At 35.4% G+C, this 15,482-nt stretch overlaps 1 protein-coding gene and 1 pseudogene across 1 annotated transcript in view; both read right to left on the bottom strand.

Moving 5' to 3' along the window:
* LOC103590715 overlaps nucleotides 1-15,459 on the bottom strand; it is an 18,704-nt pseudogene extending 3,245 nt beyond the window's left edge.
* Nucleotides 1-15,482, bottom strand: part of MORC1 (MORC family CW-type zinc finger 1) — a 179,151-nt gene that overhangs the window by 135,792 nt on the left and 27,877 nt on the right.

Below are 15,482 nucleotides of genomic sequence, written 5' to 3'. Positions count from 1 at the left end.
GGAAAATGTGGTATATCTACACAATGGAATACTACTCAGCTATAAAAACGAATGAAATACTGCCATTTGCAACAACGTGGATGGACCTTGAAAGAATAATATTAAGTGAAACGAGTCAGGCAGAGAAAAAGAAATACCACATGTTCTCACTTATTTGTGGGAGCTAAAAATAAATAAATTAATTCACTCACATACACACACACACATACAAACAAACAAACAAACAAACAAACAAAACTGGGGGGGGGGAGAGGAAGATATAACAACTACAATTTTTTTTTGAAGTTCTTACAACAAGCAAATGGAAAGGACATCCTTGGGTGGGAGGGGGGAGAGGGAGGAGGGAGGGAGGTTTTGGTGATGGGACATAATAATCAACTACATTGTATATTGACAAAATAAAAAGTAAAAAAAAAAATAAATAAAAATAAAAAGAGATCGACTAAAAAAAAAAAAAAGAAAGGTGGGGCCTTTAAGAGGTGATTGGATTGTTAAGACTCTGCTGTCATAAATAGATTAATCCATTCATAAAGTAATGAGTTAATAGTTTAATGAGTTATCATGGGTATGGTGTGGTGGCTTTATAAGGAGAACAAGTGAACATGTTAAAAAGTGCTCTTCTCCCTCCTCACCATGTGACACCAGGGGTCACCACAGGACTCTGTGGAGACTCTGCACCAAGAAAAAGGCCCTCATCAGATGTGTTCCCTAGACCTTAGATTTCCCAGCCTCCAAAACTGTAAGAAATAAATTTTGTTTTCTTATAAATTTCCCAGTTTCAGGTATTCTGTTAGAAGCAAAAGAAAACTGACTAACAAACTGGGTAAAGTATACACAGACTATCTCTGTACTATTTCTTACAATTGCACAGAGTCTACAATTAACTCGATACAAATCTCAATTTAAAAAAAAGTCAAGTGTCAGGTTGGAGAATATATTTTCATCATATTTAACATCTAAAGTATTAACTAGACTAAATAAAAAGTTCCTAAAAATCAGTAAAAAAAAATACTAAATAGAAATATAAGCAAAAGACATAAGCAAATTATGGAAGAAATGTAAGTGTCCAATAAACATGTAAATATACTCAATGTTTTCAGTCATTAGGAGAAAACAAATATAGTACAGAGACAGATTTAATCTACCTGGAAAAATTTTTAAATATTAATTATATTAAATTTTTGTGAGAATGGGGGCATTGATAAAACTCAGACCACTGGCTGGGTACAGAGCTAAGGATTTTTGGAAAATAATTTAGCACTATCTATTTAAATCTAAAATTACTACCACTCAATGCAACAGTGTTATTTCTGAGAATCAATATCAAAAATATAGTTGTACATATGCCCAGAATATAAAGATTGGCATTATTTAAAATAAGCAAAAAAAGTTAAATCAACCTAAATACCCACCAAAGGGGGGAGTATTGATGTATAACACATCAATGTATAATAATTGAATATTATATAAGAATTCTTATACAGCAAGGTATAGTAATTGACTTGTATAAACTTTTAAAAATGAGTTATGCCATTTGAAAGAGTCATTTCAGAAAATAAGATATAGCATTATTCAATAAAAGGAACCAGGGTTAGGGCAGGAGTAGGGGAAGAATAACATGAACCTGTGCTATGGATTGAATGTCCCCCCTAAACTCATTGAAGCTTAAATTGTGTACCCTAACATTCTAGGTATTGGAAAATTAGTCCGTACCGTGACAGTGTTGAGCGGGTAGGCCATTCTATTATCGTAATTGAAAGGTGGGGCCTTGAGGAGGTGATTAGATTGTAGGACCATGATGTAGTGAATAGGTTAATAATGTTGGTTAGAGACATGGTTCCGAAGGCTTTAAAAGGAGATCATGTGAGAATCTCTCTCTCTGCTCTGCCATTCTGCCATGTGAGACCCCACCACCAAAGACCCTCACTAGATGTGTTCCCTGGACTTTGGACTTTTTAGCTTCCAAAACTGTAAACAATACATTTTGTTTTCTTACCAATTATTCAGTTCTGTGTATTTTGTTATAAGCAACAGAAATGGACTAATACAACCTGGAACATTGGTTCCAGAAATACAAAATTGTTCAAAAAATCATGGTGATATGTCAAAAGAATGCAAAAGCCAGCTTGAACAGGCTCCCGTCAGCTAAAACTAGGACAACTTTACCCACAAAATTAATATTGATAATGATAGACTATAACCCTTAGAATGAAAAAGAACCCATGGGCCGGCCCGTGGCTCACTCGGTAGAGTGCGGTGCTGATAACACCAAGGCCACGGGTTCGGATCCTATATAGGGATGGCTGGTTTGCTCACTGGCTGAGCGTGGTGCTGACAACACCAAGCCAAGGGTTGAGATCCCCTTACCGGTCATCTTTTAAAAAAAAAAAAAAACCCATGAGTCCATACCATGTACAAAGAGAGGAAGAGGGAGAGGATGAATGATAAATCAAATGTGGTAAAATATCAACATTTGGGGAATCTGCATGAACGGTACGTGGGAATTCTCTGTATTATCTTTGAAACTTTTTGAAAAGTCTAAGTTATGTCAAAATAAAAAGTTAAGAAGAAAAAAAGACGAATTAAATCTAATATAAACTGACAGATACTGAAAAATCTAAAAGATATATTAAAAACTCAATTTAAGAAATAATTTTCTTAGGTAAGAGTAGAGACACTAAAAGAGCTGGAGTGAAGAATGAGGAAGCATTTTTACATTGCTTTATATATTTATGTAAGTCTGAATATTCGATAGGTTAATATTTGTGCACTAATTGAAGCCTCTGCCTTCATTCCCACCCCACCTTCTGCCCCAGAGATTAATGCCCTTGGATCAGGTGCTAGACTACTAGGTAAACAAAAAGGGAGAATAAGATAAAAGGAAGAGTAAAGGAAACTAATGCTTGGATTGAAAATTATGTGGGATATTTTACATAAAATTTTAAAATCCAAACTATGAAATTATAGTTCCATACTGGTATCCACATAAAGAATTCCACGTCCTATGAATGAAATTTAGAACAGCTGAATTATAGAATTATAATGCTATAACTGGTATCTGCATTAAGAATCCTGTGTGAGGAATGCACAAGTAAGAATTACAACCCTGTAGATTTTGCAAATGACAATTCATGCTGACCACATATTAGGTAATGGTGGGCACTGATTCATTTTAAAACCCTCCACCAGCCTTTTATCTTCCATTTGCTCAGTTCTACTGCATCCAATCAATACAGGGCCTTTGAAATGACTCTAAATGTTAATTGTCTGTGTGGCTGTGATTGAAGGTTACTAACAGCTACCAGTAAGAAGAAGAGAAAGGATTTACTAAAGATTTTGTTTTGTACAGATGGACTACTTCAAAGTGAAAAAAAATACAACCTGATGGGTAAAAAATCTACAGAGATGTGAGATGTGGAATATGGATCCAGAGTTCCAAAAATCACCACAACACAAATCACTAAACAAACACAGTCCAGCCCTGAAGAAACATCTTGTTTTCTAGTATTAGTCCACTTTCATTTTCTTCAATATTGAAGATTCTCAGTGCTTTTCCTCTTTCTTTGTTCCAAACTCTTGATTTTCTTTTGATTTTTTACAGTTATTTTTCATATATTTTTCCCTTTCAGAGAACTTTGCCTAAGTTTAACATGACATGTTTAAGATATTTCCTACCCTGAAAATACAAGTTACTTTCTGCATATCACCCTGGAACCTATGTATAATTCCCTGGCACTCTCTTTATACATATATATTAAACATACATATATAAATATATATTAAATTGGATTTTTTTTTTCCTTTTTGTCTTTTTGTCTTTTTTTTCGTGTCCGGCAATGGACCGCAACCCTCAGCGTCGCGCCCACACCAGACCGGGACCGGCAACGGGATCGCAACCCTCGGTGCTGCACCCGCCCCTCGCTCAGCCAGTGAGCGGGAACCGGTCTGTATGTGGGATCCGAACCCTCGCGCTCCCAAGCGGCGCACTGTAGCAGTGCACCACCGGGCTGGCCCTTAAATTGGATTTTTAAATTGGGAATATCACACGTAAAATGCAAACTTCTGCATTGCCTGCATTCTGAAATTCTGATGACTGTTACCTATCCACAAACTTTTTAAAAAATTTAAGTGAAAACAGGTCATCATGAGACTGATTTTGCCAAATCACGATACCAGTGACCATGTATTTGAATATCTCTCCTAACAAAATTTTCATCATGTTATAGTCATAGTGTAAGACAACAGTGCCACTGATCTGATTACTGCCGTTAGAACCTCAGTCCAAAACAGAATGATAAAGGGTTTTGATTCTTATGTTTAAAACTGATGTCAAATATTCACAAGAACTATATAAAAGTTCAGACTCTTTGACCCAATAATTCCTTTCCTGGAAACTTGTCTTAAAAAATAATTCAAAAGAATAAAAAATCAATTTGCATGAATATATTTATTTCAACGTTACACATAAATAATGTGAAACATTGGGAACAATGCTACTATCTAAAAATACAGTAATAATTGTGTAAGTCAAGGTGAATCAATTCAATAGACTATTATAAAGAAATCATTGTGAAATATGACTTATCAAGACTACATAACAAGTTAGAATAAAGTTTAGATGCAAACCATGAATGAAAACTTAAAAGAGAAATTGCTTTTAAAAAACACTAGAATGTAATAATAAAAACTAAATAATCACAACATGTAAATTCATTCTTAAAAATTTTTTAAATATTGTTTCACTTTTGATTTCACAGTAAATAAAAATGGGAAGAAAACAAATAATACCAAAAACCCTCTTCTCTGAGGCCAATAAAAGCTTGACAGTTTAAGGGCTGGCCGTGGCTCACTTGGGAGAGCGTCATGCTGATAACACCAAGTCAGGGGTTAAGATCCCCTTACTTGTCATCCTTAAAAAAATTAAAATTTTTTTAAAAAGCTTGAAAATTTAAATTTTCATATTCCTATGTAGAAAATTAAATTATTTTCAGAATCAGCACTAGTACACTAAGTAAGAACAAACCTGAAAATCACACAGTTCCAAGATTTGAAACTTGTTTTGGACAGATATAGAATCCTGGCCAGTGGCTATAAAGGGATACAATAACCACAAGAAAAAGAAACGGTAAAGGATTTGTTATAGTACAAACCACTTTTTGAAACAAAGTACATGTAAACTACACTTGATTGGAGGTTCAAATATCAGAAGCCATAAATGGAAGAAGACTCAGAAAAAGATTCATCTTGGACCAGAACTATTCCTTTAGCCCTAAGAACGAATGTTTCTTTTAAGTCCTTAGTAAAGGTCGGTGTTAATGTCAGAACCCACTGACCACCCCATTGCCTGTAACCTTGTGCAGCAAACTGTGTTAACATTTTTTAACAAATTAAAAAAATATATATATCCTAAGTTTAAAGGGCTTTTGAGAGTGATGGGGAAGAGACAGTAGGTCAAAGCCAACAATGAAGGGCAAAAAATCTTTGTAGAGGAGAAATCTATAGTGGCATTACTATGCCCAAGGAGGTGGTACTGCTATCCCCTCTTGGCAACATCGTGAAATCTGTGTCAGAATCCATGAAATGTATAGTATCCTTAGTACAGAAATTGTGTCTCCTATTTACAATAATCCTTCCTCATAAAATCCTATCCCTGTCTTTGAAAGACATTTTTAGTGATTAAACTATGAAAAATTTTGCTGAAAAAAACAAATTAAAAACTCCAATGTGGTCAATGCTCCAAAGTGAAACTGTACATAAACTAGTCTGATTCATTTTCTTTATTTTGTAATTAATTGCCTAAATGGCTTGAAAAGCTTCTGGCTTCACTAATAATCTGGAAATAGCAAGAACATTTTTTTCCCCAAAAATTAGCTGTCAAATTATTCCTCTAATAATGTATTGGTTTCTGCTGCTAGTGTTAAAATGACAAGGAACTCTGACAGATAACTGTTTGGAAATTTGTGCTCAAAGCTTTTAAATAGCATGAAATATTGGTTTGGGAACCAGCCGTTAAACTGAAGGGCAGGGTCAGCAGGAAAAAGGAAAGGCAGTACTGAAAGTGCTGATAATTCTGGGCCTCCTTTCTAACATTGGCATATTAATGCTCGCAAAAGGGTTCCCAGCATTTGTATAAAAGCAATTAGTTGAATATTTTTTTCCAAAAAAACCCCTCTATTTCTGTGTATATTAGGAATATCACATATTGGAATATGAGAAAAGATATACAACAGAAAAAAAGTAGAGAAGATAATCCAAAAGTGTGTTAACAAACAAATTTTCTTTTCTTTTTTTTTCTTTCTTTTTTTTTTTTTTTAAATTTTAACTTCTCAATATACATTGTAGTTGATGTTCAGGTCCCTTTACCCCTTCCTCCTTCCCTCCTCCCTCTCTCTGCTCCACCCCCACAACAAACAAATTTTCTAACTGCAGAAGGAACTCTCTAAATTTCAACTCAAAGACAAAAGAACAAGAGGTTCTCTGTCACATCACTGTGTTCTCTTGGGTCTAAAATCATACTTTTCAATATGGTGGTTACTGGCCACATGTGCTTACTGAGCACTAGTCCAAATTTATATGTGCTCTATGTATAAAACACACGTTGGATTCAAAGACTTTGTATGAAAAAAGAATACAAAATATCTCAGAGAGTGGGGCAAGACAGCCAACTAGAAGAAGACATCGCTTGTCTCTTCCACAAGGACAGAGAATACATTGAACATGAAGCTACACTTGGATGAGAAAAATGAAAGGAAGTAGGAGGAGCACATTGAGGGAGTACTGGAGACACTGGTGAGTGCAGAAACTCAGGATAGTCACCAAGAGAGCGAAAAATACTTGGCCAACACTGCCCCATACCCCACTTCAGAATGGCAGTGACACTGGAGGAGTTTCTGACTATGGGAAGGTAAGTGGACCTGAGACCCAACCCACAAGGGAGTCTGTGCTGCCCCTTTGGCCATGCACACAAGTGTCAGGAACTGCTGCAGGCACAAGCAGCTGTGCTGGCCTGGGGAGGGACACATGCCACCAACCCCTAGGTCCCAGATTGAGCTTGGGACCAAGATCAGCCCCTGTATTCAGCCCTGTGCCCTGGGAACAGATGGTTCATTGCAGTGAGGGTGCCACCCTCAGGATGGAGGGGGTCAGTGCATGCTCCCTGAAGACCCAGAAGGCACCTTATTCAGGTGCCACACCTATGTTGGTGCAGCACACATATAATACTTATATCTGTGAGGAGGGAGAGGAGAATCCACACATCCATCTCAGGGGTGGCCTCTGTGACCAGACACCTGTGCTGATAACTCCTGGTGGCACATGCAACTGAGTTGACCCAGGGAGGGTCAGACACTAAATTACCCTCACCCCCTGGGCCTCAGACTTTTGCAATGGTCACAGACTTGAGATCAGCTCCAAAGGAATACAATACTTCTGCAATACAAGATCCCAAACAATAGGAAATCTATGAAATGAATGAAAAGGAATTTTAAACAACAGTCTTAAGGACACTCAATGATATATAAGAAAACTCAGATAGACAACACAAAAAACCAATAGATAGATAAAACAAAAAACCAATCCAGGATATGAAAGAGGAACTTTATAAAGAGATAAATATCTTTAAAAAGAATGAGGTAGAACTCATGGAACTGAAGGATTCATACCACAAAATTAAAAAAAAATACAACTGAAGGCTGAAGCAGCATGCTAGAGCAAGAAGAAGAAACAATTTCTGACCCTGAAGACAAGCTTTTTGAAATAATCCATGTGGACCAAAAAAAAAAAAAAAAAAAAAAAAAAAAAAAAAAAAAAAAAAATTTTTGCCCCTGAAGAAAAGTTTTTTAAAAAAACCAATGGGGCCAAAAAAAAAAAAAAAAAAAAATTTTTGCCCCTGAAGAAAAGTTTTTTAAAAAAACCAATGGGGCCAAAAAAAAAAAAAAAAAAAAATTTTTGCCCCTGAAGAAAAGTTTTTTAAAAAAACCAATGGGGCCAAAAAAAAAAAAAAAAAAAAAAAAAAAAGAAAACATAGAAGAATTTTTAAAATGAAGAAAACCTATAAGAGCTGTCAGACAACCTTAAAAGTACAAATCCAAATTATGGTTGTTCTGGAAGAGAAGAAAGAAAAAGTCATTGAAAACCTTCTCAGTAAAATAATAGCAGAAAACTTCCCAGGTTTGGGGAGAGATATGGACTTCCAGTTACAAGAGGCTCAAAAATCTCCAACTAGATTCAATACAAAGAGGTCTTCTCTGAGACACATTATAGTCAAATTGTCAAGAGTCAAAGAAAAAGAGAATCCTAAAACAAGAAGAGAAAACATCAAGTCACCTATAAAGGAGCCCCCATTAGAGTAACACCAGATTTCTAAGCAGAAACCTTATAGGCCAGGAGAGACTGGGATGATATATTCAAAGTACTGGAAGAAAAAAAAAAAACAAACTGCCAGCCAAGAATACTATACTCAGCAAGGCTATCTTTCAGAAACAGAGGAGAAATAGTGTATTTCCCAAACAAGAACTGTGGGAGTTCACCACCACACAACCTGCCCTACAACAAAACTTCAAAGGTGTCCTGCATTTGGAATCCAAAAAACAATAATCACCATCATGAATACACAAGAAAAGGGCTGGCCCATGGCTCACTTGGGAGAGTGTGGTGCTGATAACACCAAGGTCACAGGTTCAGATCCCTATATAGGGATGGCCACTTAGCTCACTTGGGAGAGTGTAGTGCTGACAACACCAAGTCAAGGGTTAAGATCCCCTTACCAGTCATCTTTAAAAAAAAAAAAAAATGAATACACAAGAAAGAACAAAACCCACTAGTAGAGCAGATATGCAATAGGGAAAGAGAAATAAACTACATCTTAGCATTTAAAAAAACCAACAAATACTGAAGACAAACAATAAAAGGGAAAGAAAGGAACAAAAGATACTTAAGACAACCACACAAAAATATTAAAAATACCAGGAATAAGACAGTACATTTCAATAACAACCCTAAATGTAAATGGATTGAATTCCCCATTCAAAAGACATAGACTGATTGAATGGATTAAAAATAAGACCCAACTATATGCTATCTACAAGAAACTCACCTCACCCATACAGACTCACAGAGACTAATAGTGAAGGGATAGAAAAAGATATACCACACAAATGGAAAGCAAAATGAGAGCAATAGCTATAGGAAAGCAATAGCTACAGGAGTAGCTATTCTTATACCAGATAAAAGAGACTTTAAACAAAAAACCATAAAAAGAGACAAAGTTCATTATATAATGATGAAAGGATCTATCCAGCAAGAAGATATAACAATGGGGCCGGCCCGTGGCTCACTCGGGAGAGTGTGGTGGTGATAACACCAAGGCCATGGGTTCGGATCCCATATAGGGATGGCCGGTTGCTCACTGGGTGAGCGTGGTGCTGACAACACCAAGCCAAGGGTTAAGATCCACTTACCGGTCATCTTTAAAAAAAAAAAAAATCAATCAAGGTAACTCACCATGTCAACAGCTTTAAAGGAAAAGCCATATGATTATCTTAATATATACAGAAAAAGCATTTGACAAAATTTGAAAGCCATCCATGATTTTAAAAAAAACAAATTTTCAGCAAACTAGGAATAGAAAGGAACTTCCACAATCTGATAAAGAACATCTACAATAAGACCTACAGCTAACACCATACTTAATGGTGAATTTTAAAAAAAAAAAAAAAAAAAAAAAAGAAGATATAACAATCATAAATATATACACATCCAACCTGGTGCACCCAGATATATAAAGCAAACACTATTAGCCCTAAAGAGAGAGATTGATCCCAAAACAATAATAGTTGGGGACCTCAACACTCCACTCTCAACATTATATAGATCACCTAGGCAACAAATTAACAGAGAAACAAAGGATTTAAACTATACTTTAGACCAACTGGACTTGGTAGACATCTACAGAACATTTCAATCAACAACTACAGAATATACATCCTTCACATAAGTACATGGAACATTCTCAAGGATAGACCACATCTTAGATTACTGTATTATTCTTTTTCTGTTGCTTATAACAAAATACCGGGAACTGGGTATTTTATAAAGAAGACAAAATTTATTGCTTACAGTTTCAGAGGCTGAGAAGTCCAAAGCTGAGGGAACAAATCGGCTGAGGGTCTTCTTTGTTGTTGGCTTTACATCAATACAAGGGTTCCACATGGCAGAAAATGGCAGAGCAGAGAGAGAGAAATAGATAGCTCCTCATGTACTCTCCTTTCTAAAGTTCTCAGAACCATGCCCCTGACCACCATTATTAATCCATACAGTATGGCATGGTCCTACAATCTAATCACTTCTTCAAGGCCCCAACTTTCAATTACAATGATAAATTTCCCACCCTCAGCAGTTACAGTAGGGATTTAAGTTTCAGTGAGGTTGGTCAGGCATCTAGTCTACAGCAGTTACAAACCAAATCTCAACAAGTTTTAAAAAACTGAAGTCATTTCAAGTACCTTTTCAGAACACAATGGATTAAAACTAGAAATCAATAACCAGCAAAACTTTGGAAACTATACAAATATGTGGAAATTAAACAATATGATCCTTAATGACCTATTGATCAGAAAAGAAAATAAACAGGGAATCAAAAAATTTCTTAAAACTAATAAGAATAAAGATACATCATACCAAAACCTATGGGATACTGCAAAAGCAGACTAAGAGGGAAACTTACTGCAATAAATGTTTACATCAAGAGAATAGAAAGTCTCTAAATAAAAAACCTATCATCATACCTCAAAGAACTAGAAAAACAAGAACAATCCAATACTGATATTAGTAGATGGAAATAAACAATTGAGATCAGAGCAGAACTAAATGAAATAGAGACTCAAAAAAATGATACCAAAAATGGTCAATGAAATAAAAAGTTGGTTTTTTGAGAAGATAAAACAAAATAAATAAACCATTAGCTTGGCTAACTTATAAAAGAAGAGAGAAGAACCAAATAATAAAAGAAGAGAGAAGAACCAAATAATAAAAGAAGAGAGAAGAACCAAATAATAAAAGTCAGAAATAAAAAAGAAGACATTCAAAATAATACCACAGAAATACAAAGAATCATTAGAGACTATTATGAAAAACTTTACACCAAAAACTTTGAAAATCTGGGGGAAATGGATAAATTTATCAGAACATACAAACCACCACACTGAACCAAGAAGAAATAGAAAACCTGAACAGACCAATACAAACAACAAGATTAAAGCAGTAATCTGCAATCTCCTAAAAAAGAAAAGCCCAGTACCAGATGGCTTCACTGCTGAATACTACCATACGTTTAAAGAAGAACTAATACCAAATCTCTTCAAACTACTTCACAAAATTGAAACAGAGGCTATTCTCCCAAACTCATTCTATGAGGCCAGCATCACCCTGATACCAAAATCAGAAAACAACACAACAAAAAAAGAAAACTACAGGCTAATATCCTTAATGAACATAGATGAGAAAATCCTCAAGAAAATATTAGCAAACAATGCAACAGCACTTCACAGAGATTATAAATCGTGATCAAGGGGATTCATCCCAGGGATACAAGGATGGTGCAACATATGCAAATTAATAAATGTGATGCAGCATATCAGCAAAATCAAGGACAAAAACTATATGATCATTTCAATAGATGCAGAAAAAGCATTTGACAAAATTCAACATCCCTTCATGATAAATACTTGCAATGAATTAGGTATAGAAATATGTGACAAACCCACCCCCAATATTATTCTGAATGGGTAAAAGCTCAAAGCTTTTCCTTTAAGAAAAGGAACAAGACAAGGATGCCCATTCCCATCATTCCTATTTAACAAATGTAGTGGATTGAATTATGTCCCCCCAAAACTCATCAAAGCTTAAATTGTGTCCCCCAAGTTTTATGTCTTAGAAACTTAGCCCCCACTGTGACCGTTAAGAGGATGGGAAATCCTATTGTGGTAATTGAAAGATGGAGCCTTAAAGAGGTGATTGGATTGTAAGACCATGCTGACTGAAGGTGTATGGTTCTGAGGGCTTTAAAAGAAGAGGAGAGTCTCTCTCTCTCTCTCTCTCTCTCTCTCTCTCTCTGTTCTCTGTCCTCCCACCATCTTGCAATGTGAGATCCCTGGGTCACTGTCACCACCAGATGGACTTTGGACTTCCCAGCCTCAGAACTGTAAGTAGTAAATGTTGTTTTTCTTCATAAATCACCCAGTTTCAGCTATTTTATCATAAGCAACAAAAATAGCCTAATAGACATAGTATTGGAAGTACTAGCCAGAGCAATCAGGCAAAAAAAAAAAAAAGAAATAGAGGTTGGCTGGTTAGCTCAGTTGGTTAGAACACAGCCTTATAATACCAAGGTCATGGGTTTATATACCCTTATCAGCCAGTTGTCAAAAAAGAAAAAAAAAAAAAAAGAAGAAGAAAGAGAAAGAAACAAAAGACACCTGAATTGGAATAGACAAAGTCAAATTGTCCCTATTAGCAGATGACATGATTCTGTGTATAGAAAAACCTAAAAACTCTACCAAAAAAACCTCGTAGAGCTGATAAAAGAATCCAGTAAACTTTCAGGTTTACTGGATAAACAACAGTGTCTTTATTCACCAATAAACTATCAGAAATAGAAGTCAAGAAAGCAAGCTCATTTACAATACCTATCAAAGGAGAGAGAGAGATGAAATGAGAAAGACATAAAATAGCTACCCCAAAATAAAATACCTAAGAATAAATTTAACCAAGGAGGTGAAAGATTTCTACAATGAGAACTAGAAATCACTGCTGAATGAAATTAAAGAGGACACCAAAAGGATGAAAAGACATTCCATGCTCTTGGACTGGAAGAATAAACATGGTAAAAATGTCCATACTATCCAAAGAGATCTACAGATTCAATGCAATCCCCATCAAAATACCAATGACATTATTCTCAGAAACAGAAAAAACAATCCTCACATTCATATGGAACAACTAAAGTCCCCAAATAAGCAAAGTGATCCTGAGCAAAAAAATAAATAAAGCCAGAAGCATAACACTACTTGACTTCAAATTATATTATAAAGCTGTAGTAACCAAAACAGCATGATAATTGCAAAAAAACAAAAAAAAATACAGACTCTCGGGAACAATGGAACAGAATAGAGAACACAGAATTCAACCCAGGTACTTAAAGCCAAATTGATCTTTGATAAAGGCACTGGGAACATACATTGGGAAAAAGACTGTCACTTTAATAACTGGTGCTGGGAAACTGGACATCCATACGTAGAAGAATAAAACTAGGCCTGTACCTTTCTCCATATATCCAAATCAACTCGAAATGGATTTAATACTTAAATATAAGACCTAAAACTACAATACTCCAAAAAGAAAACATAGGGGAAACACTTGAGGAAGTAGGACTGGGCAAAGATTTTATGAATATGACCCCAAAAGCTCAGGCAACAAAAGGAAAAATAAACAAGTAAAATTCTATCAAACTAAAAAGCTCTTGCACACAAAAGAAACAATTAACAGAGCAAAAAATTCTACAGAGTAGGAGAAAATATTTGCAAACTATGCATCCAGCAAAGGATTAATATCCAGAATATACAAGAAACTCAGTCAACTTAACAATAAAAAAATAAGTAACCTGATTAAAAAATGGGCAAAGGAACTGAATAGACATCTCTCAAAGGAAGATAAGTGGTCAACAAGTTCATGAAAAAATGCTCACCATCAAATCAAAATGCAAATCGAAACCACATTGAGATATCATCTCAATTATCAAAAAGACAGAGAATAACAATTGTTGCCGAGGAGGCAGAGAAAGGGGACCAACAGTGCAGGAGGGACTGTAAATTAGCACAGCCATGATGAAAAACAGTATGGAGGTTTCTCAAACAACTACAGATAGATCTACCAGGTGATACAGCAATCCCACTGTAATCCACCCAAAGGAATGGAAATCATCATGTTGAAGGGATACCAGCACTCCCATGTTTATTGCAGCTGTATTTACAAAAGCCAAGACATGTTATCAACATAAATAACCGTCAACAGATGACCGGATAAGGAAAATGTGGTATATATACTCAATGGAATACTACACTGTAAAGAAGAATGAAATTTTGCCTTTCACAGCAACATGGATGAACTTGGAGAAAATTACATTAAGTGAAATAAGCCAGGCGCAGGAAGGGAAATACCACATGTCCACACTCATAAGTGGGAACTAAGAAATTGATAAAGAAAGCAAGAAAGCAAGAAGGAAAAAGAAAGAAACAACAATCACAAAAGTACGTTGAACTTTCAGAAGTAGAGAATAGAACTGTGGTTACTAGAGGTGAGAAAGGAGGAGGTAGTTAGGGAGAAATTGCTCTATGGATACAAAGATTGATTACTCTTGCAATGATGAATATGCTAATTATCCTGATTTTATCATCACATATTGTACAAAAATACTGATAGCCAACTCCATATCCCATACATATGTATAATCAATTGTTTCAACTAAAAAAGTAAATGCAAAATTTTTAAAATCTCATCAATACTTTTCATATTAAAATTAAAATAATATTTTGGATATATTGCATTAAATAAAGCCATTATTAAAATTAATTTCACCTGTTTCTTTTTACTTGATATGGCTATTTAAAAATATAACATTAAACAGGTGAATTTACCGTAGCTCTCATTACATTTCTATTGGACAACACCGGCATATAAAATGAATCACGTTGGATTAAGTTACCTTTAAAATAGCTCTAGAGTTCTGAGACTAAAAAACTGTAGGCTCAAGCTACTAAATTTTAAATAACAAAGTCTTTTCAAGAAACCTAGCTTTTGTCACTATTTCATTCTTTCTCCACACTTTTTCACCCAGGCCTCTCGGTATTTTTTCATTCTGTTTCCTATGAATCCCTAAAAGTCAAAAAGAATGAATGTGTCTATTTATTTACTATAAACTAAAAATACACAGTTCACAGGGCCATTCTGGACAAATAATAAAACTGCCATTTGCTCCTATTCCATTTTGCTTTATTCCATCCTGATGTCTGTCCATTTTTAATGATCTGTAATAAATAACGAACTCCATGGGGTTTTTCAGCTTTAACATCTACAAAACAGAACCTTAGAAGTCTTACATTCCAATGGTCCTCAAACATGCTGGCACCTCTGAATCACCTGGAGAACATTTGAAAATTATTGATTCCTAGTCTTAAGATTCTGACTCTGTAGATCTGGATAAGAACCAAGATCCTATAGTTCTTAAGAAGCTTCCCCGGCCACACTGAAGCTGACACTAAGTTTGGGAACCACTGGTCTAGCCTAACTTACTTCATCTGTACCTATGGCAAAATGAATCGTTCCATGGTATGGCCCAGTGGCCTCAGACTTGGAACCTGGAGGCAGGACTCCTAATTCCAGGTCATTGCCATTGTTAAGAAACATTCTATAAAACACACGTTACTCAC

The sequence above is a fragment of the Galeopterus variegatus genome, unplaced genomic scaffold (genome assembly GCF_000696425.1).
Source record: "Galeopterus variegatus unplaced genomic scaffold, G_variegatus-3.0.2 Scaffold864, whole genome shotgun sequence".
In the NCBI taxonomy this organism is placed as follows: Eukaryota; Metazoa; Chordata; class Mammalia; order Dermoptera; family Cynocephalidae; genus Galeopterus; species Galeopterus variegatus.
Note: the sequence above shows the minus strand (reverse complement) of the source record. Positions and strands in the feature narration are given on the sequence as shown.